Raw genomic sequence first — 14,930 nt, forward strand, 5'->3', positions numbered from 1 at the left:
CCTTTCTGTTTCACAAAAGGTTCTTAGTGGTGAAAGAAGGTTCTTCAGATTATAAAAAGGTAAGAAAGAGATTTTTAAAGAACCTTTGACTGAATGGTTCTTTGTGGAACCAAAAATGGTTCTTCTATGGCATCACTGCCTTTTAAAGCACCTTTATTTTTAAGAGTGTTACTGTTTTGAACCAGACTACAAATAGTTCACACAGAGCTAGACAAGACGAGCATCTAAACATTTTTTTTTCAACATTTCACTAGATAAGTCCCTTCTTCCTCGGCTGAGATAATTTAGAGCCCTTTGAAGTTCCATTTAATCCCTTAACTGTGACTCCAATTTTTGAACAGAGACGTGAAAATTAAGAATTCAAACTTAAATTTTTCATAATTCATTGTAATATGATGTTGATGACCATTTTTCATATTAATGCAATGTCTGATTTTAAAATGGCTTTCAAAGAATGAATTTTGAGATCTTAAGTTTTCAACTGATATATCATTTCTTATGATTTCTAAAGTGTAATAGGGAAAAAGGCAACAAGGAAGTCTGTTTATGACAAAGGTCAGAACTCCTGTTATAAAGATTTTTGAGGTGCACTCTTGTCATAAATTAATCTATTAATTTTCCTACATAATTTGTAACCAAAAAATGTAAAATATCTATGTAGGAGCCTTAGACCTTTCCAACAATATATAGTTATTCATGATTAGATTAGGATTTTATTGCAAAATGGTGAAGTAAACGTAGGCGTTCCACAGAGTGGACGGGTCTGCATCTTGGAAGTTGTTTTCTAAAAAAAAATGGACAATTTATATACTTTTTAACCTCAAACTCAAAATGTTGTCAAGATTCTTGCCCTGGAAATCCTGGTTCAGTTTGGCCAACCACAAACGCCTTTTGTTCCTCAGTATTTCGCACTCTTCTCCTTGATTTGCTATAATGTTTGTCAGTCTATAGTACTCCAAAAGCTTTTCCTGGTCTGACCAATTAGTACAGCCCAAAACATGACAATAATTGACCATTTTCAGCAGCAATAATCAGCTAAATATGTGAGTTTGGTTCGCTTCAGTGGTATTGCTTATGCTCAGTGCTGCCGATATGGCCGATTGATGACATGTTGTGAAAACACCTTATAGAATATTTTTGCGTGTTTCAAAGCACTTCAGTGGACCTTTAAGTCATCTTACTAAGAAATATTATTGGGAGATATTTACATGTATTTTATGTGTAATAATCTTACTGATTTACTTTTTCAGACTATGCATTACAGGGTCATATAAGGCCATAGCCGGTATACCAATACTGTATATTAATCTGTGTCATTATGAAATATTTCTGCATGTTCTCAAGGGAAAGCGGTGTGAAAAGCCTTGATTGACCCTTACATTAGGTTAGGGGTTGCTTTGAGGGATTTCTTTATGACTATTGACTTTCCCCCGCAAAGGTCTGTTCGCCACAACAACTCAGAAACATTACTAAGAACGAAACGATTAAATCTGTATTTTTTTTCTTCTATTTTTGCTTGTATGACTCATCTACATGACTCATAAATATGTTCAATCAGACTGTTAAACCAGAGGGTTCCTGTTTTTGCGCCTATGGTTGATATCAAACAACATAAGGTTAACACAACAGCTACTGTTTTGTCTCGATGGCTGTTTCACTTCTAGAGAAGTTCATCTGGATGCAGAAGTATGACAGCATAACACACTTCACATTACAGTCAGTCATCAACAGAAACTAACTGCTACTGTAAAACAATGGGAATTCACAAATGTCTACCAATTGTTAACCTCTTTTAGGTTTTACCCATTGTTTTGTAGATGGGTAGATAGGTGTTAGAACATGCCCATTCTCCCAAATGGCTGAATTATCATAGAGAACAATAAAGTCAACAGTTTCACTGTCTCTGCATCTGAGACGGTCACATCCTGAGCAAATGCTCATGTCGAATGGGAACAGGTGTGAAACTGAGAGCCAGCACAGACAATAAGGTGTCTGGAGTTCATTAACATAGAGACCACAGAACAAAAGCTTTTATTAGGGGTGATAAACTGTAACAGGATGTAAGGCTTGATTTGAGGATGTTCAGGGTTCATTCAAACTCTGTTGTAATAAACTTCCTCATTGTTCAGATCTTCAAAGTCATCGTTTTTTTTTCTTACAGTATATTTTAACATGAGGGACAAACATATCTGTGTTATTTTACTATTTTGTATATACTATTTTAGTATGCATTGATGTTTTAATTAGCTTTTATTTATGCATTTAAATTTTTTATTTTCAGTTTTCATTTTAATTTTAGTTTATGTAGTTTTATGTACTATTTTAATTAGCGTTTAGATTTATACTTTCGGTTTTTGGTTTAATTTCAGTTTATGGAGTTCAAGTTATATGCTTTTTGCATTTAAAAAATAAATTAAATAGTCTTTTTGTCTTTATTTTTTAATTTTAGCCAGATAAACTATCAGTCAAAAGTTTTTGAACAGTAAGATTTTTATTGTTTTTTTAAAGAAGTCTATTCTATTTTTTATAGTTTATTTAATCCAAAGTACAGCAAAAACAATACAATTTTGAAATAATACCTAATAATACCTGTTTTCTATTTGAATATATTTTAAAATGTAATTTATTCCTGTGATCAAAGCTGAATTTTCAGCATCACTTCAGTGTCACATGATCCTTCAGAAATCATTCTAATGCTGATTTACTGTTCAAGAAAAATTTATTGATATAGTTACCAATATTTACAACTGTTGAGTACATTTTTTCCTGATTCTTTGATGAACAGAAAGACCCAAATCTTTTTTTATATATCTGAAATAAAAAGCTTTTGTAACATTGTACACTATACCATTCAAATGGTTTTTTATTTATTTTATATTTTGGGGAGGGGGGAATTATGGAAATTAATAATTTTATTTAGCAAGGATGCTTTAAATTGATCAAAAGTTATGATGAAAGACATTTAGGCTATAATATTACAAAATATTTCTATTTCAGATAAAGTATGTTTGTCTGAACTTTCTATTTATCAAAGAAATCTGAAAACATCTACAGAATATTAGAATGATTTCTGAAAGGTCATGTGACTGCAGTAATGATGCAAAAAAAAAATCAGCTTTGAAATCACAGGAATGAATTTAATTTTTCAATATATATATAGAAAACAGTTATTTTAAATAGTAAAAATATTTCAAAATGTTGCTGTTTTTGCTGTACCTTGAAAAAAATAAATACAGGATTGGTGAGCAAAAAACACGATGTTCTCATCATTGCTAAACCTTCTAAACATTTGACTGGTAGTGTAGTTTTAGTCATTTTAGTACTTTAGTTATACATTAAGACAATTTTTTATCTACACAAGTGATTTTATTTGTATTTTGAAGTGGGAGACGTTCATATTGTAATGAACTGCCTCCACTAGAGGGCAGTGTGTATTTAGGTAATAATCAAACTAATATTTTAAAGCAGTAATCATCTGCAAAGAAGAGCAGACAGTCATTAGAAGGATTTGGTTCATCCTAAACACTTATCCTTATTACAGCATATGCAGCGTTGGAAAATGAGAATCATTCTAGTGAACCGTTTCATCTTAAATGATTCGTTCTCTCAGCAGGAGCGTTTTGAAAGTTCGAATCTTTCTAGGGAATCGATTCACTCTCACTTTTAGTACAAGCTTTTGTAACGTTAGAAGGTCAGGTTCACGTAGTTCACGTTCAAGTTCCAAATTCTTGTTTTTTTTTTCACTCGGATATATAAATTATTGCTATAAAAATGACTGTGCATCGAGTATCAGAGTAGGCCTGTTCGAATGTGATGCTTGCTGCTAATTCATTCAAAAAATACAGCCCTAATTAAAATATACATTTTTTGAATCGTTATTATTTAATATTATAGTTTCCCTGCTGAAAAAAAAAAAAAAACAGATAAAACCAGCCTAGGCTGGTTGGCTGGTTTTAGCTGGTCAGCAGGCTGGTTTTAGAGGGGTTTTGGCCACTTTCCCAGGCTACTGTAAAACACTGGGAATTCACAAATGTTTACCAATTGTTAACCTTTTTCCCAGGCTGGTCTTAGCTACTTCCAAGACCAGCCAACCAGCCTAGACTGGTTTTAGCTGTTTTTTCAGCAGGGTTTACAGATATATTTATAGATTTCATAAAGCATATTTCCCATTCATGTAACGTCCGTGTAGTTTTTGTTTGTAGCTAAATAGTTTTTGCCAAGCTACAGGTTCAAAGAATCTTCTCCAACACTCTCAGTGTATTTTTTTTTTTTAGATTTAAGTAATGTAATCTGTTTTTAAAATACATATTTTGCTAAAAGAGGATGTGGGTGTTGCCATCCAGTGGGTCATGTAAGGACAAAAGAGTCATTTTTGGCAGCTGCTTAAGCCAAGAGGAGACATTATTGGTGTAAGACTTGGCCAGAAATGAAAATTCTGTCATTATTTTTGTCATCACTCACCAACAAGATGTTCCAAACATGTACCAGTTTCATTCTTCTATTTTGAAGAATGTGGGTAGCCAAACAGTTTCTGATCCCCATTGACTTTCATAGTGTTTTATATTTGCATAATGGAGGTCAGTGGGGACTATTAAATGTTTGGTTACCCACATTCTTCAAAATATTCTTCTTTATGTTCCACAGAAGAAACAAACTCAACTCAAGGGTGGGAAAACGAAGACATAATTTAGATTTTTAGTGGACTATATTTCTAATGCCAGTAGATCTAGGTAATAAAACGAGTACAAATTTACTTCCAGTAAAAAATAATGACGTGGCTTACAGCCAGTAAGACAATGTTGGATATCCTGATATTACAGAACCGGCAGGGGCACGTTGAGACGAGTTTTTGACATCAAACGCAAAATGACAAAAAAGTACCCGATCCAAAATTGGCAGGACGTCTGGATTTGGAGCTGCCAACTGATGTTTAATTATCCAGGGGAAATCTGGTTTGCGCAATGCAGGGAACATCCATAACCATAAAATAACCATTCACATGAAGCGAGAGCATAAGCAGGGTGGCTGTAGATCTATAATAAGGAACAGGTCGGAAAACCAGGCCACGCTTTTGGGTTAGAACGGCCTGTGCAAAGCCCAGATCCAACACACGGAAAGGCTACTCGAAGATGAACCTGTAAAGCAGAGGCTGTGTTTGAAGAGCAGAAAAAGGCTCTGATATAAACAGCCTACAAAGACATCAAACGTGAGTTTGATACCGATGCCTTCTGAGATCAGGAAACCGTCTGGTATCCACCCAAACAGTCGCGCCATGTATAAAAACAGTATTGTATGTGTTTCCCTGAAGGAGGGTGAGGCACATCCTGGATGACATTAAATTTGATGTCTTAAAAGCCAAAGTAAGATAAAACACTAACCAGATTTTCCGAAGAAAGCCAGAGGGGCTTTTGTGCATCTAAAATTTTATGCCAACGCAATTTTTGAGGTATACAGCAAGACTTTTTTAGTGATTTTTTAAAGACACATACCTGAAGTGGCAGCTAAAATTAGGTGACCAAATTTTTGAAACGGAAACTGGGGTCATTTCCTAGTTCAGGTCAAAATATTATTAAAATCTCACTTGCTATTGTATATAAATAAATAAAAAAATGGGGACAATACATTTAAATTTAGTTGATTTAATTTTTTATTGCTGCTGGTTACATATACTAACAACAATTCGTAATAAGGAAATAAAATACAATTAAACAATAATAAATATTACTATAAGTATAATACAATTTATTATTAATAATAATAATAATAATAATAATAATTATTATTATTATTATGCAGGTCAACCCTAACTGACACACAATTCTCCAAAAATCGCACTACAGTAAATAGTAATTGTTGCAAATAACAAACAATTTCAAAAAATAATGTAACAAAAAATAATTATTTTACAAAATACATTACAAAAAGAAAATATTATACAAATTATAAGAATCTATGATGAATAAAACTAATATTAAAATATTAAAAAATAATAATTAAATACTTTTTAAAAAAATATTACATATTTAAATAAATATTTTATACAATAATAAAACAATAATGATTCAAATTTTATTAATTGAAAAAAATGACAAAATACATTACAAAACTAATACGATACAATGCAATAGAAATTATGAAAAATCTATGAAAAATAAAACTAATATTAAAATATTTTAAAACAATATTAATTAAATACTTTAAAAAATATTACATATTTAAATATACATTTTATATTTAAAGATTAAAAATAATAATTATTTATATTATAAAAATAAATTAAATTAAATAAGTATTATTATTATTACCATTATTCTAAAATATAATAGCAATAATAATTATTAAAAATAATACAATGTAATAATAACATTATTACAAATAACAAACAATTTAAAACAATAATGTAACAAAAATAATTATTTTACAAAATGCTAATTTAATACAAATTATAAGAATCTATGATAAATAAAACGAATATTAAACTAAGTTTTACGAAAAACTAAGTAAATACTTTTTTAAAAATATCACATTTAAATATAAATATTTTATATTTAAATATGTATTTTTTATATTATAAAAATAAATGACATATTTTAAATATATTAAATACTCTTAAATATAAATTAATTTTCATTCAATTTAACATTTTCTAATTGTAATTAATATTTTAATTTTCACAAAGTGAGAGTTAACGTTACTCTGATTACAACTTTAAATGTACTTTTTTTTATGTTTGTGCTTTTGATAACAAGTCTTTTTTTTTATCCCTTATTAGACTTATTATTTTGCATTTTAGGGTCATTTTGAGCACCAAGTGCTTTCTGCAAATATTTCTGTTCAGTTTTTTTGTAACATTCACATCGGGATGTACTTTAACCCACGTTAAGATGTGTTTGTGCTTTATTGTCAACAGTAGCATGAAGACAGACAGCATTCATCCCCAGGTCTCTTTTTATTATTTTCACCTTTCATCTGTAATGATGGAAACATCTTTCAAGCGGCGGTTGTGGTGTTGACACAGTTTTGTGCTTGTGTTTAATGGTTTCCTGCAGCAGATGTCAGCTGCCTGACACAAATAAAGATCCATACAGCGCGTTAAAGAGTCCAGTCTGTCATCTTTATGTGAACTGTTGCTTGGAAACGACGGCGTTTTCTGAGCTGATGAACAGCATTTCAGGAAGACAAATGACGGTTATGCAAGCGTTCAGTCATTAAAGATGAGACACGTCAATTCTGTGCCATGAATCAAACGACAAGAATAACTCGATTTAAGTTTACATAAACTTGATTTTTAATACTGAATGATCCACAGCTGTGTTTTTTTTAAGTGATAGTTGTTCATGAGTCTCATGTTTGTCCTGAACAGTTAAACCGTTTTGCTGCTTTTTTATTTTTTTTATAAACCATGATACCTTTTTCTGGATTCTTTAATGTATACAAAGTTCAAAAGAACAGCATTTATTTAAAATAGAAATATTTTTATAAATGTCTTAACTGTCACTTTTGATTAATTTATTACATCCTTGCTTAATAAAAGTATTTTTTTTTAGAAATTGTTTTAAGAATTACATGTTTTTTAACATCCTTACTTAATTTTTTTTTAAAGACCTGCACTTTTTTAAAAAAAAATATTCTTATGAAGTTCTTAGAATTTATCATTAGAATTTTCATAAATTGTTTCAAGAATTGCATGTTTTTTTTTTTTTAATTTCCATTATTCTCAAGGTTGAAAACAGTTTTGCTGCTTTTTTTTATATAAACCATGAAACTTTTTTTCTGGATTCTTTAATGTATACAAAGTTCAAAAGAACAGCATTTATTTAAAATAGAAATATTTTTTATAAATGTCTTACTGTCACTTTTGATTAATTTCTTACATCCTTGCTTAATAAAAGTATTTTTTTTAGAAATTGTTTTAAGAATTACATGTTTTTTAACATCCTTACTTAAATTTTTTTTTTAAAGACCTGCACTTTTTAAAAAAAATATTCTTATGAAGTTCTTAGAATTTATCATTAGAATTTTCATAAATTGTTTCAAGAATTGCATGTTTTTTTTTAAATTTCCATTATTCTCAAGGTTGAAAACAGTTTTGCTGCTTTTTTTTTATATAAACCATGAAACTTTTTTTCTGGATTCTTTAATGTATACAAAGTTCAAAAGAACAGCATTTATTTAAAATAGAAATATTTTTATAAATGTCTTTACTGTCACTTTTGATTAATTTCTTACATCCTTGCTTAATAAAAGTATTTTTTTTTTAGAAATTGTTTTAAGAATTACATGTTTTTTTTAAAATCCTTACTCAAAATTTTTGTATTTTTTTTAAAGCCCTGCACTTTTTTTTTTTATATTCTTATGAAGTTCTTAGAATTTATCATTAGAATTTTCATAAATTGTTTCAATAATTGCATGTTTTTTCAACATTTTTTTTTTTTTTCATTATTCTCAAGGTTGAAAACAATTTTGCTGCTTTTTTTTATATAAACCATGAAACTTTTTTTCTGGATTCTTTAATGTATACAAAGTTTAAAAGAACAGCATTTATTTAAAATAGAAATATTTTTATAAATGTCTTTACTGTCACTTTTGATTAATTTATTACATCCTTGCTTAATAAAAGTATTTTTTTTAGAAATTGTTTTAAGAATGACATGTTTTTTAACATCCTTACTTAAATTTTTTTTTTAAAGACCTGCACTTTTTAAAAAAAATATTCTTATGAAGTTCTTAGAATTCATCATTAGAATTTTCATAAATTGTTTCAAGAATGGCATGTTTTTTAACATTCTTACTTAGAACTTCCATATTTAAAAAAAAATTGCTTTTTTTCCCAACATTTTTCAACAGCAAAAAAAATTACAGTGCAGTTTAACTAGTCCTTTAAAAAAAGTAAAAGTAAAAATGATCTGTAGAAGTATAATTAATAATCAAAGACAAAGCGAGTCTTGGTTGAAAAACTCCCAATGAAATGTATTATCCCTCACAATCACAGTCTTATAACTGTGGCTGGATATATTTACATTGTCTTCCATTAGTGTACAAGCCTTTAAAATGACAAATCCCAGACTGACAGTTATTAAAAGTGCAGATCCCACTAAAGGGTGACTTCCATCATGTGTACAGTACATCATGTGCCATATCAGATTGAACAGCCCTGCATTAGCGTTCACTTTCACCCGTTTATCAGAGATGTTAAAGGTGAAGTGTGCCATTTCTGGGTCACACAAACCACTGCAGACTCAGACAAACAACACACTTCATCTTTAAATGTTCTGATCGTACTTCCTCAGGATTGAGATAAAGTGCTTATGAACATGTTTAACTGGCCACAAACAAGAAGTAAGAATACAATTCCTAAAACTTGTAAAATACGGAAGTGGTGAAATACTGAGAAATTGTGCAATAGGTGAACCGAGACGGAGGTCAGACTTGCATTAAAAAAGATTATTTGAGAGCTGTGGCCAGCATGAAATATGAAATCTGTTTTAAATTATTTAGGAGTGTGGCAAATGAATATTTATCAGATTTGTTATTTTTATTGCACTGAAAAGAGCCAACCGATTTACTGCAAAAATCACATTCACAAACCAAGACAGAAATTTGGTGCAAATTCAGGAAGGTTATCAACCAATGCTCATGATATCATGTGCATGTGCAAATCACACACAGCAGCCTGGATAGCACTGAATCATTTCACAAGAAATCGATATGCATATACACAATGTGCTTGATACATCAGAGCTATCAGGTGCAGTGCATGACAAAAACATTGGTTTATTTAACGAGAAACAGCAGTCAAACACTCAATGGTGTCTACAACAGCACACACACAATGGCTCCTTTAAAGGGTCATAGAAGAATATCATCTTGATGGTATGAAACGTACTGCAAATTTTGAACATGATTTTCACATGTCAGCATCAGCTGTTTTATGAATCTCTCCAAAAGCTCATGTTCGTATATGAGGAGGGTGTGTACATACACGGTCTTAAAGGCACAGCACAGAAACACTGTAGATGAATTTCCCAAAGAGAAATAATAAATAACAAATGCATGATATGGCCGCATTAATGGGCTCACAAAATTATTCCTAGTCGGTCCAGACAGACAACTTCAAAACATGAAAACACATTGGGCTGAATTCACAAAACATCCTTAAAAATACAGTTCTTCTTAACTGACTTCTTCTTCTTGTTTTCTAACTGAAGAAATACAGTTTGGAATATTTTGTAATCCCCCCCAAAAAAATTTAGAGCAAAACTTCAAAAACTTCAAAAGAAGAAGTACAATTCTTGGAAAAAAAAAGTCCTTGAAAAAGATCATAATAAACTTCCTAAAATGACAATATTGTACATGCTTTTCAAATAAGAACAATATCTGTAAAAAAAGAAAGTAAACTGCTTATCATATTTTTAAGAATTGCACTTCTTACAAACTTCTTAGAATTTATCTTAAGAATTAAATTGTTTTGAAATATTGAACATTCTATATTAGCATTCATCATTAGAATTTTCGCAAATTGTTTCAAGAATTGAACGTTTTTTAAATTTTTAAATACTTAAATAAGAATGTTCATACATTTTTTCAAGAATTGCACATTATTTAACATCTTGAGAGTTTCTTAGAAATGATCATTAAAATTCATTCTAACAAACTTCTAAGAATTTACCATTAGAATTTTCATAAAATGTTTCAAGAATTTGCATGTTTTTTAACATTCTTACATACTTAGAATTTTCGTGAATTTTTTTAAAGAATTGCACTTTTTTTTAAACATGCTTATTAAGTTCTTAGAATTTACCATTGGAATTTTCATAAATTGTTTCAGGAATGTTTTTTTTTTTTAACATTCTTACATAGATTTTTTTTAATTGCATTTTTTCAAGAATTGCAATTTTTTTGACATTCTGAGCTTAGAATTAATTTTTTAAAGAATTTTATATTTTTCATCATTCATCATTCTCAACTTCTCAGAATTTATCATTAAAATTTTCCTAAACTGTTTCAAGAATTGCATGTTTTTTAACATCCTTATGTAATTTAACATTCTTATTTAAATTTCATTTTTTTTTAATTGCAATTTTTTTACATTCTTATAAACTTCTCAGAATTTATCATAAGAATTTCCATAAAGTCTTTCAAGAATTGCAAATTTTTTAACATTCTGAGCTTCTTAGAATTAGCATTTTTAAAGAATTGAACATTACGAACTTCTCATTAGAATTTTCAGAAATTGTTTCAAGAATTGCATGTTTTTAACATCCTTACGTACTTTGTAAAATTTTCGTAATTATTTTTCAAGAATTGCACATTTTTAAAAACATTCTTATAAAGTTCTTAGAATTTATCAATAGAATTTACATCAAATTTTCATATCTAAAACTTGTTTGCAATTTTTTTTAACATTCTTATAAACTTCTCAGAATTTATCATAAGCTTTCATAATTATTTTTTCCAGAATTGCACTTTTTTTTTTTTTTTACATTTTATGAGCTTCATATTAGATTTTTTATAATTATTTAAAAGATTCATAATTTTTTTGTCATTCTTATGAACTTCTCAGAATATATCATGCAAATTTTCATAAACTGTTTCAAGATTTGCATGTTTTAAAAAAAAAAAAAATTATGTAGTACTTGGAATTTTCTTGCATTTTTCAAGAATTGCAAATTTTTTCAACATTCTTATGAACTTCTCAGAATTTATCATTAAAATTGTTTGAGGAATTGCATGTTTTTTTTTAAACATTCTTACGTAGTTCATAGAATTTTTGCAAATTGTTTCAATTTTTTTTAAAAACATTCTTAACTTTTTTTTTGAAGTTATCATTATTTATTTTTAACATTTTTTCAAGAATTGTAAATTTTTCAACATTCTTACAAATTGAGTAATTTAGAAGAATTTTTAAATCTTTTTCTTAAGAAAACTTTCATGAATCCAGCCCACTGTCATTTTGTTTTTGCATGTTTGTTACAATGATTAAATATGCACCAAATCATAATAATCATCTAATCTCATAAAATTCATCTAAACATCAGTTTCAATCATGCTAGACTAAAGTGACAGTAAAATCAATGTGCAGTTCTCAGAGTAATCTCATGTGCTTTTTGGCCGACAGATGCAAAAAACACTGCACAAGCCTTTACCTTAATATTATTGACTATGAATATAAGGATCACAGACCCCAGCGCTGTCCTCCACAACAACATCATCCAGTACAGTTGTGCAAGTCACGTGATATCAACCTGTCCTTACATATGCAGAATGTGTGGAAATGAAACACTAAAGCTTTGGTGTACTGAACATTCATTGGCTCGTCCCACTGCGGCAGTGCATTCTGGGTATGAGCGCGTTTTACCAGGGAAGTGCAGTTGAAAACTAAACATCTAAACACCTAATTAAATCATTTATCATAATTAATCATTTGAAACAACTATCAAAATAATAAAGAACAGAAATATGTGACGTTGCCAGATACACAGACACACTGTAAGTCTGCATTCAACGACACGCTACATATGATCACAATATCTATATACTAGAAAGCTATTTAGTGAAATAATAATAACAATAAAACAGAAATATTTAAAAGGGGTGTCGTTTATCTTCATATATCTGTGCTTTGTTTTGCCTTTTTACTTTTTTTTTTTAGAAAAATAAACCCTTTGATATCAAAATAACCATTCAATGGTCTTTCACTTTCCTATTGTGCATGATAGAAAGTGAAAGCTCATTTTAAACTGTTAGGTCATATGCTATCAGATCGCAATTCTGTTTGTAGGTGCAAAAATGACCCACTTCACTTTTAACTAGGAGTGAAGCGATCATGTACAGGAATATACAACCCTTATACCCTTCTTTACATTTAAAACAATTCCTCTTTAAACCTTTCAAAAATTAGAAACAGCTTCTGAAGAGGTGAACTCAATACGTCAACGTCTGAGAAAATTAAAAACGGCCACATGCACAGACTGCACAGTTTAGGAAGTGACAACTGCTGTTATTTGTGGGAGTGAAACACATGTGTGAATGAATCATGACGCACAGACTCAGACAGTCTTTATAATGGAACACTAGTTCACTGCATACTGAAAACTGTAAAGTATACAGTTTAGCTTTTCATCACAATAGTACGTGAAAAAGATAACAACACTACATTATGATACTAAATGCGATTATAACCTGAAATTGCAAGAGACTTGCGTTTTTGAAAAAAGTCAGAAACTCAAAATGGCAAGATATTAACTTGGAATTTAGACAAAAAGTCAGAATTGTGAGATTTAAACTCAAAATTGCAAGATATTAACTTGCAATTTCGAGAAAAGAAGTCAGAATTGCAAGATATTAACTTGGAATTTGTATAAAAGGTCAGAATTGCAAGACATTAATTAGCACTATTGAGAAATGTGATATGAACTTGCAATTTTAAGGAAAATTCAGAATTGAGAGATTTAAACTCAGAATTGCAAGATATTAACTTCTAATTTAGGGAAAAAGTCAGAATTGCAAGACTTAAACTCAGAATTGCAAGATATTAACTCTGAATTTAGAGGGAAAAGTCAGAACTGCAAGATATAAATTAGCAATTATGAGAAAAAAAATCATAATTGTGAGTTTTAAACTTAAAATTGCAAGATATTAACTTGGAATTTAGAAGAAAAAGTCAGAATTGCAAGACATTAATTAGCACTTTTGAGAAAAAAAATAGTCAGAAATGTGATATGAACTTGCAATTTTAAGGAAAATTCGGAATTGAGAGATTTAAACTCAGAATTGCAAGATATTAACTTCTAATTTAGGGAAAAGGTCAGAATTGCAAGATTTAAACTCAGAATTGCAGAAATATATTAGTTATTTAGAGAGAAAAAAAATCATAAGTGAGTTTTAAACTGAGAATGGCAAGATATTAACTTCTAATTTAGAGAAAAAAAGTCAGAATTGCAAGATATTAACTCTGAATTTAGAGGGAAAAGTCAGAACTGCAAGATATAAATTAGCAATTATGAGATTTTTTTTTTTAAGTTTTAAAGTTTTTGAGTTTTAAACTCAGAATTGCAAGATATTAACTTGGAATTTAGAGAAAAAGTCAAAATTTTAAGATTTAAACTCAGAATTGCAAGATATTAACTTGGAATTTAGAGAATAAAGTGAGAATGGCAAGAATTAAACTCAGAATTGCAAGATATTAACTTGGAATTTAGAGAAAAAAACCTGAACTGCGAGATATTAACTAGTAATTTAGAGAAAAAGTCAGAATTGTAAGATTTAAACTTAGAATTGCAAAACATTAACTTGTAATTCAGAGAACAAAGTCAGAATTGCAAAAATTAAACTCACAATTGCAAGATATTAACTCACAATTTAAAGAAAAAAAGTCAGAATTGTGACATATTAACTAGCAATTTTGAGGAAAATTTAGAATTCAAAATTTTGAGTCAGAATTCTGAGATCAACTAAGAATACTCAATTCTGATTAAAAAAAAAAAAGAGTCAGAATAGTGAGATTTGAACTCAGAATTGCATTTTTTAAGAAGTCAGAAGTCAGAAGTGTGAGATATAAACTCAAGTATTTTATAAAAATAGTATGTGAAAAAGATAACAATACTGCATTTCTGTCAAACAACAGAGAATGGCATCCATAATCTTAGAAATACAAATGCTTATTTAGCATTTTTGATTAAATGTTGTGTGAAATATCTTAATCTTCATCAACACTGACAATCCAAGTCCCTGGAAACAGTTGCTGTTCACTCTAGTATAGAGTCCAATCAAATAATTATTTAATGAATGTGTTTTTAAATAAAATTGTATTTGATAATCAATAATGCATGCATTGTGCTCTATAATATATTTCCACAAATTCATTTTGGCTTGCGATATTAAGTCAGGTGGATTCTGATCCACTGATCCAGGCTGTCAGTGTTTTATCG

At 29.3% G+C, this 14,930-nt stretch overlaps 1 protein-coding gene across 1 annotated transcript in view; it reads left to right on the forward strand.

Annotated features, from left to right (window-relative positions):
- Nucleotides 1-14,930, forward strand: part of LOC141325733 (uncharacterized) — a 779,461-nt gene that overhangs the window by 405,791 nt on the left and 358,740 nt on the right. The window lies entirely within an intron of this gene.

Source organism: Garra rufa, chromosome 2 (assembly GCF_049309525.1).
Source record: "Garra rufa chromosome 2, GarRuf1.0, whole genome shotgun sequence".
Classification (NCBI taxonomy): domain Eukaryota; kingdom Metazoa; phylum Chordata; class Actinopteri; order Cypriniformes; family Cyprinidae; genus Garra; species Garra rufa.